The sequence below is a fragment of the Nipponia nippon genome, unplaced genomic scaffold (assembly GCF_047370975.1).
Source record: "Nipponia nippon isolate SJK-2023a ecotype South Korea unplaced genomic scaffold, ASM4737097v1 scaffold_1, whole genome shotgun sequence".
Classification (NCBI taxonomy): Eukaryota; Metazoa; Chordata; class Aves; order Pelecaniformes; family Threskiornithidae; genus Nipponia; species Nipponia nippon.
The window spans coordinates 135,645,373-135,657,615 of NW_028262290.1; the positions used below are offsets into that span (position 1 = coordinate 135,645,373).

Below are 12,243 nucleotides of genomic sequence, written 5' to 3' on the forward strand. Positions count from 1 at the left end.
AGATATTTCATATAAATATATCTCTTTTTATAATGTCTGCTAGCCATATGCTTCTTTTTTATATCCTGCATATATATATAGTGAAGTGTAGTGAAAAAATTACGCATGTCACTGCTATAATGCTACATCAAGAAATATAGAGTAAATGCATTTTCCTCCCATCCTCATGCCCAGTTCAGTACTAAAGAATTTGTATCTTGCCTAATAGTCCTTATATTGCAGCGTTTCAGAACGAGTGAGCTATCAGGCATCTGCTTCTTAGGTAGTCTTTAATGAAATAGTGTCTTTTCAGACTGAACAAACATTTCTCATTTAGCATGACTAAGGGCTCATTCCTGCATCCAGTTGAAACCAATGGTAACTTTCATGTAGATTTTATCAGCTTGTCAACCCATTGCCTGCTATCTCTGAAAAATTTCCCACTGAGTTAAGATGGCTTTTGTCCGAGGTCCATCTTTGAAATAGGAACAACAGAGGGAAAAAACTGCATGTGTAGATGGCGGGTAAAGATGAGGGTAAGTTGTAAACAAAAAAATAGTTTTAAATTCATGGAAAGGAACTCTACTATAACTCATTTGTCTTTGCTGCTTTTATACTTGTCATTCTTAAAGCACTAAAGATAATATTATAAAACTAGAGTATAGGCAAATCCATTAGTAATTCAAGCATTGTTACACTCATATGACAATCTATATGATAACTGGCTCATCTAGGCTTTTCCAGCCTGGCAAAGGGAAGGCTTTGGGGACACCTAACAGTAGCCTGCCAATACCCACGAGGAGTCTATCAAGAAGGCAGAGATACGCTCTTCATAGTTATGTATGGCGGGAAGACAAGAGGTTATGGGCATAGTTGAAGTTGAAATGAGATGTTCAGACTGGGTATCAGGAAAAAACTTCACCATGAGGACAGTCTAGCACTGGATCAGGCTGCCCACAGAGGTTATGCTGTCTCTGTGCTTTGAGGGTTTCAAGATCCAACTGAATAAAGCCCCTGGGTCTGATCTCATATTTGATCCTTACTAAAGATGTCCTGAGAGCCTTTTCAGGCAGAATTATCCTATGATCCAGTATTCAAGGTGTGATCTATAAAATACTGAATAGAGGGGGATAATATCCCTTGAGCTGTGCTTCTGTTCATACAGCCCAGAACGGCTTGCTTTGCTGCCAGGGCTCACTGCAGGCTCATGCTCAGTTTGCTGGCTGCTAAAATCCCCAGGGCTTCTTCAACACAGCTGCTCCCCAGCCAGGCAATTCCCAGCCTGGCCCCATCACTGCAGGATTTTTTCTTTCCTAGGGCAGGGCTTTGCATCTGTTCTTCACAAATTTCATAAGGTTCATGTCAGCCCATTCCTCCAGCACATCTAGGTCCCTCTGGATGGCAGTCCTGCCCTTGAGCATGTCAAGTAGTCCTCCCAGTTTGTGTGTCTCACCTGCAGACTTGAAGAATGTGTACTCCTTTGTGTCCTCCAGGTCACTGACAAAGATGTAAGGAGAGATCCTTTATCCTTAAAGACGTAAGGATAGATCCCTGGGCAATTCCAGTTGCTATCAGCATCCAGACAGAGTACAGCCCATTAACCACTATCTTCTGAGCCCAGCCATCCAACCAACTACTCACTCATCTAGTTTTCACCCATCCAGTCCATAACAGCACAACTTGGACAGAATATTGTTGTAGGAGAAAGTGTAGAAAGTCTAGCAAAAGCCAAGATAAGTACCATCCACTGTTCTCCTCTCATCCATATATTCAGTCAGTTCATCACAGAGGACAGTCAGATTGATCAAGCTAGGCTACCCTTGGTAAATTCATGTTGATTGTTCCCACTCACCCTCTTCTCCTTCGTGTGCCTCAAAATGTATTCCTCCTCACCCCAGGAATCTCCCAGGGGCAGAAGTAAGACTGACTGATCTGTAGCAGTTAGGTAATCAAGCAAATATACCTGTATATCACTGTTGATCCAACAAATGTGAATTGAAATGCTTTCAGTATTATATCTTGATTGCACTAATGAAAGAATAGCTAAAGATTTGGTTAGAATATCTGGTATACTGGATAACAAGCTCACAAACAATAGTTCATCTGATTAATGTAATTTCCTCTGGTTTGCCAACAGTCCTTGATTTTCTCAAGTACAAATAATTTGCTCTGTTGCATATTTTGCTTTAGCTACAATAGGGTTTTTTTAATATATATATATATATTGAATATCAGTGATGTGAGTGGTAGCAGACCTGCAAATACCTCTGGGTATTTCACAAGATTTTTCTCCCTCTTGAACTGTGCAAATAACTATGCCACTCTGTGTATCAAGTGTATTATACATACTATTCTGTGCTATACACTTACCTCTACAATAGTTAACATGAAGTGATGTAAGCATGATCTATGAAAGGTCTTATTTCTGACAAAAATAGGATTCCTCTTTGGATCCCTATTACTGACTGCCTGTGAATTTTGCATTTCTGGGAGGGAGCAGTATAGTCCTACTGTACATTGACATTTCCTGATGAAAATACACGAAGTATAGAATTACTGCGTGCAAGATGTTTTTTTTCACTATGTTCCGTTTCCTTCACAGAAACCTTCATAAAGTGTAAGAATGACCTAAGTTAGATGAATTAAGTTTTGAGAAGTTTCTTTTTTTCTTTAACAAATTCGTTGAACTATATCTGCTTCTGATAACCGTATATTCTGAAACAGATTTTCTTTATATATAGCTTGCTGTTATCTCAGCTGAATTCACAGGGAGTTAGATGAGTTTTCAATAGTTTGCACCTCTGACTTTGTACAGTCATGTGGCCACTAAAGTCAGATTTGGAAGACTGAACCCTGTTTCTCCTAAAAGTACCAATACACAATAACTGCAGATGACTGATATTGTTGCAACTTCTCAATAGCAAATAAAAAATACTGGAGACTGAGAATTTTTTTTGCTGTTAAGGTTCTTGAGTTTGGTGCTTTTTCCTTTCATGAATGATATCAAAACTTAGGGCCCTCAGTTCATAATAAAACCATATTAAATCAGCAATCTAGAGTCATGCTTAGCAACACAAATAATTTATTTGAATATCCAAACACAGATCTAAGGATATAGTATAATAAATTTAAAATTTAAAATTCTGGCTGTGTATTCTAGACATCTGTTATTTTCTTTGCTGTGAGGGAATGAGCTGTTAAGAGACAAACTTTCTGCATATTTTGATCTGCTTATGGTAGGAGCTTGACTAAAGGAGGAGAGGACAGCAGCATATACAGTTTGGGCAGCATACTGCTTCTAGAACAGGACACAGCTTTACGCTGAAACCAGAACAAAGCTGCTTACATGAATGTGCTGCTCCCAAACACTGCCACCGAGCTCTTTGCTGAGGAAGCAGCTTGTAGCCATCAGCCATATTTCATCTATCTGTCATCCCTGACCTATTCTCAAACCGCACATACTACAGCCATGTTTCTAAGGCTAGCCATGTGAATAGCAATTTTCCTAAGTATTTTTCAGTTCAAACAAAAGATTTTAATGTTAGTGTCCCTTTAGTTTGACATCTTTTATGTTGATCTTTCACAGCTCAGCTGTAGTGAATCGGCTTTAGCCTGTGTAATGGTTGTTGCTTTTCTAAGGCTAATCAAATGTTAATGAAGGGGTTAATTTTTCTACTTGTGTCACAAGACCTCAAATTTAACTTTGGTGTTTTAAAGATACAAATGTCAATGGAGTTGTCATTCCACACTGCACATGAACTTGCTGGACCTTTTCCCTTTCAATAGGAATTAAAGTTGGACACTGTTCCAATATACAGCAGAAGAGAACAGTAAAGGCCCAACTTAACTGAGTATACGAAAGTTATGCACAGTATTAAAAAGTGGTTGTAATTGTGAAACATAATTTTACCTAGCAATTTTCATTTTAATATGACCTTGTATAACTGAGAGTGCTTGAAACCAATTTTTAAGGCAATATGGTCATTCAAAACTAGGCCCCTCTCTCCCAAACCACTAGATCAAGCATTTTATTGCAAGGCCTATAAAATTTTTGTGTCATACTGGAACAATTTATCACAATTAAGTAGCTGGTCACTGTACTTCAGTGGTTTGATCCATACTTAATAACTTGAGGCTCAAATACACTGGGACTGAATTCCTTCCCTGGGAGAGAAAGAATCTCTTGAAATCAGTGTTTTAAAGGGAAAGCAATATATTAAACATGGGAGACTAAAGCCAAGTACTTGTCATGTGCTACTATGGAAAGATATTTGTAAGGTTGGCTACTGGATCTGAATTTAAAGGCTAATGTGCATGATACTACACCTCCTAGAACACATTTTTCCAAAGATACAGAGAAATTTTTGTTTATTTTGGTTTTGTGTGCATATGAAGAGAGATTAATGGATTTTTTTCATAGCTAGTGAGCTTATGAAGGATCATTAAAACTATATCACACTGAAATTTTAGTTGTGAATGCCTTTATATCACTTACACTATTTATTGCATTATATAACATAAAAATACATTTACTTGTACACTTGAGCTGATCTAAATATTCAAACTCTTTTGTTAAAAAAAAAGCTGGAGTGCTAATGAGTTCTGGAAATGTGCTAATTCAAAACAGTTAAATGCCTTTTACTGTGTTGTGTAGAACCCAGTTTACAGACAGTAGGTACCATATAGTCTGAGGAAGCCACTTACAGTGCGCTAGGTGAATTAAGGATTTCTCCTTTAAGAAACCAAAAATCTTTATAAGCAAAATTGGGCTGGCAAGGTTTTACATGGTTACTGAAATAAAGAGGATTCCAAAAATTTCTAGCACTTGTGTGTTATGTGAAAATTCAACCCCCGAAATGCAGATTTCAGAAAGGAAGAATGGATGCAGTTACAAAATAAACAAAGTCTTGGTAAAACGTTTTGTATTTTCATACTTCTATGGTCTTATTATTATATAAAATTATTAGCAGTATGCTAAATTTTCATCTGTATTGCCCAAAACACTCTTCAAAGCTAAAGTCTTTTTGATGCCATATACCAACAAAGTGAATTCAGTGAGGAATTAGTGGTCATTAGAGCTAACCAAGCCATCAGGATCCCAGCTGATGTTCTGAGGCACCCAAGACTTGGTGAAGATGGAAGTTTGGCAGTGTTTGCACTGCTTAGAAATCTGTCAGTTTCAGGGCAATTTCTTTGGGTCAAGACAGATTGCCATCACACACACTGGGAAGCTGTCAATGAAAGTCTGATCTGCTCCCTTGTTCTGTCTCTTGGTAAGTGGGAAGCACAGGCATAACGACATTTAATTTTCAAAGCCTTGCTATTCGGTTTCCTCGTTTTTCTTTTCCGAGTAAACCTGCAAATTCTTACGGGCCCTAGCTCTGTTGTTGCTACCTACAGAGAGATTCCCAAACACGTGCTGGAGGACTGCGGGGGGACCAGGGCAGCATTTCCAGCAGTGCGGTTCGTGAAGGTCCCTCAGCAGGGACGGCCAAATGGAGGCTCTCGAGCCGGGCACGGCTGCCAGCTGCTGAAGCGGCTCCTGGACGCGGAGCCGGTCACCGGGCCGGCCTTGCCGGGCGACAGCGGCTGTCGCGGACCGGCCGGAGCGGCAGGGGCGAGGGAGCAGCCTCCCCCGGTCCCTTGAGCCGCGGACCCCGGCGGCGCGGTGCCTGCGCACCTGCGTGGGAGCCGCTCCGCGGCTTCCTCCTCCTCCTTCTGCCGCCGCCGCGCGGCAGCGCGCTCAGGAGCGGGCGGCAGGTACGCGAGGGCGGGCGCTGCGCAGGTGCGCAGGGCGGGCCGCGCGCAGCCCCTCCGTGCCCCCGCGGCTGCGCGGCCGCGGCCGCTGTCACAGCCCCGCTGCCTCGCAGCGGGCGAGCGGTAGCTCGGCGCGGCCACCGCCGGCGGGGAGACCGGCTAAACTTTGGGTAAGTGTTGCGCGGGTGCGGGGGCAGCGTCTCTCGGCGCTGGGGGGGCGGGAGGAGAAGGGGGAGCGGAGCGGAGCCGTGCGGAGCGGTGCGCGGGTGTTGCCGCACCGCCGCCCGAGTGCGGAGCGGGCGCGGGGCCGCGGAGTCGGCGGGCGGCGCCCGGAGGATGCAGGCGCCGGACAACAGGTACCGCAGCTGCGCGGGGGGCGGGAGGGGCTGCGTGCGGGAGTGTGTGAGTGTGCGTGTGAGAGTGTGTGTGTGCGTGAGCGTGTGTGTGTGTGTCGCCTGTCCCCTCCCCCCCGCCGCCCGGCCAGAAAGGGGGTGGGAGATGTGCTGGCGCACAGCCGCTTAAAACCGCGCGGCCCGGCGGTGGCTGCCTGTTCCCGGGAGGAGGGCGGCTGCCGGGATCCGCGCTGCGCCGCGGACGGACGGCGGCGGGGCGCGGGGCGGAGGGAGGCGGCGGTAGCGGCCCCGCGGGGCCGGGCGCGCTGGGCTGCGGCAGCCGGCGGCGGGGCGGGGGGGCTGGCGGCGGTGGCGCCGTCGCTGGCGGTCGCCCGGCTGGATGGCCGGTTCCCGCGGCTGCCCAGGGCGCCGGGCTCTCTCGCATCCCAGGGCCGTGCGTTTCCTCCTCCTGCATCGCACTGCAGTAAGTTCGCGAGTCGCTGGGCGGCTGAACTGGTTGCAGTCGCGGACCGGGGGGGGGCCGTGTATGTACGGGGGTGTGTATGGACGTAGTGGAGGGGCTCGGCAGAAAGTTGTAGCTAACCCTGCTGTATGGAATGTGTCGCGACTCGTGGCTTTGATTTCTAGTTAATGCCAATTTGCCTCGTTGACCTACATCACTTCGCTCCACCCCAGCCAGTGTCCTGGTGCTGCCTGGGCTTTCATTGATGTCTGGGTTCAAAACGGTGAATTGCTGAAGCATGTAGGGGGGGTGAGAACGTAGCGAGTGCAGGAAACAAAAGGTGCGACTGCGACCTTACGCTTTGAAAGCTGGTCTGGTGAAACTTTGAGTGTTGATGTGACAGACTGTTGTCTAAGGATCTTTTCAAGGAAGAATTAAAAATCCTGTACTAATTGACAAAACTTTTGGATGTCTGAAGTCAATTTAGATACAGTTTATTCTTGTTTTGTGTGGTCCAGTGTTGTTCTCATTCATTTTGTTGAGAAGAGTTTTATTTGTCGGGAGTGCATGTAATTACATTTTTCATTGTGAGTATCCTGTTTTTGAAATGGATGAAAGGTTTTCTCAAGAGATTACTGTATCCTAAGTATTTTTTTTTCCCCTAGCTAAACAAGCAGATTATAGGGTCTTCAGTTAATTCTTCTTTCTATTTGACTGCTTTTCTACAAATTTAGTGAGAACTTTATTAATTTTCAAAAGCAGGTTTATGTGGTTGATGTAACTTTAGAAAGCAGATGGAATAAGCTTTTAAAATCCATATCGTAAAATACGAAAGGGGATGCAACAGGATGGGGAAAACCAGTAATTCTTGCAGGAGAAATAGTCTTTGCTTTTCTTAAAGCCACTAAACATTTCTTCTACTCCCGTTTAGGTCAAATGACCTAACGTAGCAAGGTAACAGTTCTTGTGCTTTGCACTCAAATGGTATAATGCTTCTACATATATTAAAACATCATTATACATCCAAAAAAAATCTATATCAAGAACCTAATATGCATTCCTAAATGACTGAACTTGTGCTGTGCTTTATGGATAAAATGTCAGGAAATAAGTTATTGTTTCTCCCCAAAGTGATAATCCAGTATTGCTCAGAGCCTGAAATGCCTGTCTGGTACAGAATGAAAATGAGCATCAAAAAACACGGGGCATCACAAAGCAATGCTGTCCTCCCCGGGGCTTATGTCGTCCCTTGTTCATTTGTCGAGGAGGAAGGACTTTGTTGTTTATCATGGCAGGGAAATCCTGAGACAATTATTCAACAGGCTGAAACGTGTGGAGTGAGATATTTTATGCTACGAATTTGAAATATTTGGGGCCCAAATCTGTTAATCTAGTTTAGGTGCCTGCAAACAACTGAAGTTGCTGCTTTTAAGCAGGTTTAGGAAAAAATACACTTTTTCTGTTTTGTTTAGCAAGAAGAAATGTATATGAACTGTTACTTACAAACTGAAATAATCTTTTGTAAACACCTATAGATGTCTCAGGCATTCAAAGAACAGTGTTCAGTAGCAATGCATAAATGAACAGACAAGTTATTTTTGAAGAGTTTATGCAGTTTGAAAGCAACAAAGTTAATATCTGTTTTGAAGACCACTGGACATCAGTTTTTTGTATTTATAAGGAGATTCTGCACCATTTCTGTTCTGGAACTAAATGTCATTCAGGTAACACTTTATGGGACAGGTCTAGGTACCTCTTGCCAATGGAATGAGATCACTGGAACAGGAATGAAGAGAACGATAAGAGGGTTGTAGGAAACCTGCTAGAGCAGCATTTTGATAAAGCAGCGTGTAAATAGAGCACATTTGGGAGTAAAGGTAGTAATAGGTTGACATTGGAGAACTTCAGTTAGCTGGATGGCTGGACTGGGCTTCTTTTGCTTTGTTGCTTGTATGAAAGTAGCACTGAGTTCTTGTGAATGGCACCTGTAGAATGAAAGATAATGGTTAAAGTTATGTTTTATAATTAAATTAATAAATATTAACAGCATCTATAGATGAGACATAATGTTTAATTCTCTTTGAATTGTTATGACCCTAGAATCCTTGTTATGAATTAGACCATTGATAAGTTACACCTTCTGCACATAATTTTAACAAGTCTTTTTAAAGGCTCAATTATTTCTGATGTTTCCTTGGTTAAAGTGAACTTAGTTGTAAAAAGCACTTTATGTGATGATATCTGTATTCATAGTGTATCTTCTCATCTTTTGTCATGGTGCGAGTTGTCGACTGTTGTGAAAAGTGTGTGATGAAACATTCCCATCTGTATCTAGAAGTATGGAAGAGTGACAACAATCGTAAGGAAGAGGAAAATGGAAAGAACAGGTCTTGTTTTGTAGTTTGGTGTCCAGGAGCAAAAGAATTTCAGCCAGACTTTACCTGGAAAGGGGAAGGTACTTGAGAAAGACATCTATGTTTATTTTAAAGTTATGATGTGAAATCTGGGAGACATCAACAGAGTGCAATGCTATTGAAGAACCGGATGCTGGCCTGCTGAAAGCATTGGTTTTGGATTTCAGCTCGCTACTTCTTGTCGCTATCAAGTGAAGTTTGCAACCTACTTCAGGAGTTGCCAATTGAGCTTCTCACTGCTGTCTCAAAAAAATAAATAAATCAATAAAATGTACTGGGCCTTGCTCTGGATATCATTCACAATTTTTTTTTTATACCTGCGCAGAATGAGTTCTAAGTCTTATTCTGTAGGAATTACAGCATTTCACAGCCAGTTTAATCAATAGTAAATGGTATAAAAGGTTAAAAAAAATTCTTTCTGTGCAAAGAATTCCCCATAAAGGATCTGTTGACCTTCAGTTCTGAGTTTCTTCAGTCAGAGAACTCTTGCCCATTGTTTCCTGCGGCACTTAAAAAATAATTAGTAACAGTAATAGTAGACTTAGGACAATTATTTGTCCATACTTGTAGTTTTTCATAACAGTATTTTATTTATTATTTTCTCTTTGGGGACTAGCTTTATAGCTGAACAAGCAAATTCACAGTACTGGAGGAAAGCTTAGGAAGTAACATGCTGGGTCTCAGTGAAAAGAATTAGATGTCTGTAGTTATTTTTGATACCTTGTCTACAAGAGTGGAAAAATATATAAATTTGGGCTTTGAAACTGATATCAGTTTGTCAACCTGACCTAGTTTTCATTACACTAATGCTGCTCTTACTACGGATAGAAATGATCTGATGCAGGTAGGGTATTGAGGCCAATTTAGGAAGTCGAGAAGTACATTTTTGTTTATTTACTTATTTCTTTAGTTGAAATAATGATGAGTAACTGTCCCAAAACACCCAGTAAAACAGCTTTATGCAATGTAGAACACATTTTCCTTTTTTAATTGTTTCTGAAGAAAATAGAAGATTTCTTTGAATAATGTTTGCAGCAGTTTAGCCCTGAGGGGATATAGTCTTGTTTAGTTAGTTTGCCACAAGTTTAAAAGCTTAACAAATGTAAGTATTTGGAGACTGTTTAATTATTTCTTGTCCAACCCCTTGATACCGGTTTGGAATGTAAGTCTATGACTCTTGACACCATTGTGCTGCCCTAAACTATTTTTTAAAAAAATAAATAAAACAAAGAAAAGCAAACTTGCAAACACATTTGTCAGTTCAGTGTTACTAATTAGATTTCTAATTGCTGGGGCAGATTAACTTTTTATTTTTAAGTAATGTTTGTTATTTACTGTGAGAAACCATGAATAAAATGACCTCTAGGTACTTCTTTCCTATCTGTTAAGGATTTTAATTTTCAGGAATGGACCTTTCATAAATGCTGGCAGAAATCTTTAGTTAATGCAAATGACATGAATTATTTTTTTTTTTTTTTAGTTTGATTTTCAGCCACATTTTGATTATTTGGTTTGAAATTGTTGTGATTTTTTTCATTGTATGTTCAATGGGATGTATAGTGCTCAGTAGCAGTAATAAGTAGTTGACTCTCTAGTCCTTACAATAGGAAGAATCCCAACAGATACGTAATGCAGTTTTCACAGAAGTCTATGTTGCACTGTGTGCATCAAACTCTGTGAGCCTTCTGCTGTGAAATGGTGCTTTGCTTCCCTTTTGGGTTGTCTTGTGGGACACTATGAAGGATTCCAATGTAATGGTGGCTTATTCAGGAAACATGAAGAACTCACATGGGTATACTTTTTTCCTTTGTCTTCTAAAACATGTTGCATAAAGGAAGAGCAACTAGTCAATTTTATTCTGTTTGGTCTCCAGGTGGACACTTCCGATGCTTACACTGGTTCAAGTTTGGAAATTATCTGAAATCAGTCCTCAACACTGTTGACGTACATGTGGCTTTTTCATGCAGTTACATGTTTCCATGATTGTGGTCCTAGGTGGTCGACAAGCTAAATTTAAGCAAAAGATAGCTGCCTTGCTATTTGCCATTTCTGTATTAGCCCAGGAAAGAATCATGGATGAAGTGAAATCAGCAGGCTTTCCTGTCTTGTCTTTTGGAAGGAAAAGAAGTGGTGTCTTGTAAATCTAGTCTATAGAGCCTATGGCATAGACATAAGCGGTATGAACACTGCATCCCAAGAATTGAGTCTGCTGCTTTTTTCCTCTGGCATCTTTTGCTTCTTTAATTGTGGATTTTCTCATGTTTCCTGCATGAATGGTTGCATTCATCAACTGAATGGGAGGTAATAATTAGGATAAAGCCAGGAAGATGTTTTTAAGAAGGGAGGAAGGAAAAAAGAAAAAAAAAAAAAGGGGGGGGGGAGGGAGGAGATAACAGAATTAATAGCCAAAAATTGGTATTGAAGTAGATGAAAACAGACAAATATGTGATTACAGACAGGAATAAATTAAGCATGAAAAAGGAAATTTAATGGTTACTGTTATTATTTTCTTTTTTTTTCCCCCAAGTTTAGTCTTCAGAGAAAATATTTTCCTGAAATTTAAAAGAACTTAACCTAGTGAATTCTGTAAAAAGGTTTTAGGATTAGAAATGTAAAACTTGAATGAATCTCTTTTATATAGCCAGGATACTGCTTCCTTCTACTCCTAGAGTTTTTTTACTGAAGATTTTTACTTTGGCTATTTCTTCATATTTTGATAATTTAGCCCTCATTTAGGGATAAAAGTTTTGATAATATTAAAAATATACATAAATGGGCCTAATCTGTCCTATATTCAATATCTAAATACCATCTGGTTTCCTTCTGTCTCCTGTGATTGCTAATGGAAAGACAAAAGCACCTGCTGAGGGAAATTTTAATTTTAAGATGAGCATCCTATATAGGTCAATTGAAGTACATTCCGGATGCATCCAGGTCTCTCAATTCATTATAAAGGGTGGCTGGGATGAGTCTTTCACAGTTTAAGGTCTAATTTTAAGGCATCCGGCTTTGGGTGAGATAAATTGTACCCTTGGATATTTTCTCAACTAGAAGGGGAAGTGTAAGGGAGAATTGAACACCCTAAGAATGTATCAAATCTTCTCCATGCATTACTGAAAATAAATGCAAAGTAAAATAGCCTTAAAAAAGGTAGTTGCTTAGAATGGGCCACATACCAGAAGTTAGTATCAAAGGACCTATTTTTAAATATATCTAAATAAACAAGTGCTTTGGAGCGTTTCCATTTTTCTTCATGTCCTAAAAACATGGCTATGATATGTTTTTGCCAAAAAAACCC

At 40.9% G+C, this 12,243-nt stretch overlaps 1 protein-coding gene across 9 annotated transcripts in view; it reads left to right on the plus strand.

The window, feature by feature from the left end:
• Positions 1-12,243, plus strand: part of DGKB (diacylglycerol kinase beta) — a 494,094-nt gene that overhangs the window by 122,457 nt on the left and 359,394 nt on the right. For 4 of the 9 annotated variants that reach the window (XM_087773950.1, XM_087774007.1, XM_087773998.1 and 1 more), the window contains exon 1: positions 6,419-6,552. The exons of 3 other annotated variants lie outside the window; for them this stretch is intronic. The gene's annotated coding sequence lies outside the window, so the exon portion shown is untranslated. Of the gene's footprint in view, positions 1-5,799; positions 5,907-5,993; positions 6,093-6,418; positions 6,553-12,243 lie in introns of those variants that run through there. 2 more of the 9 variants (XM_087773958.1, XM_087773989.1) reach the window with 2 other exon arrangements.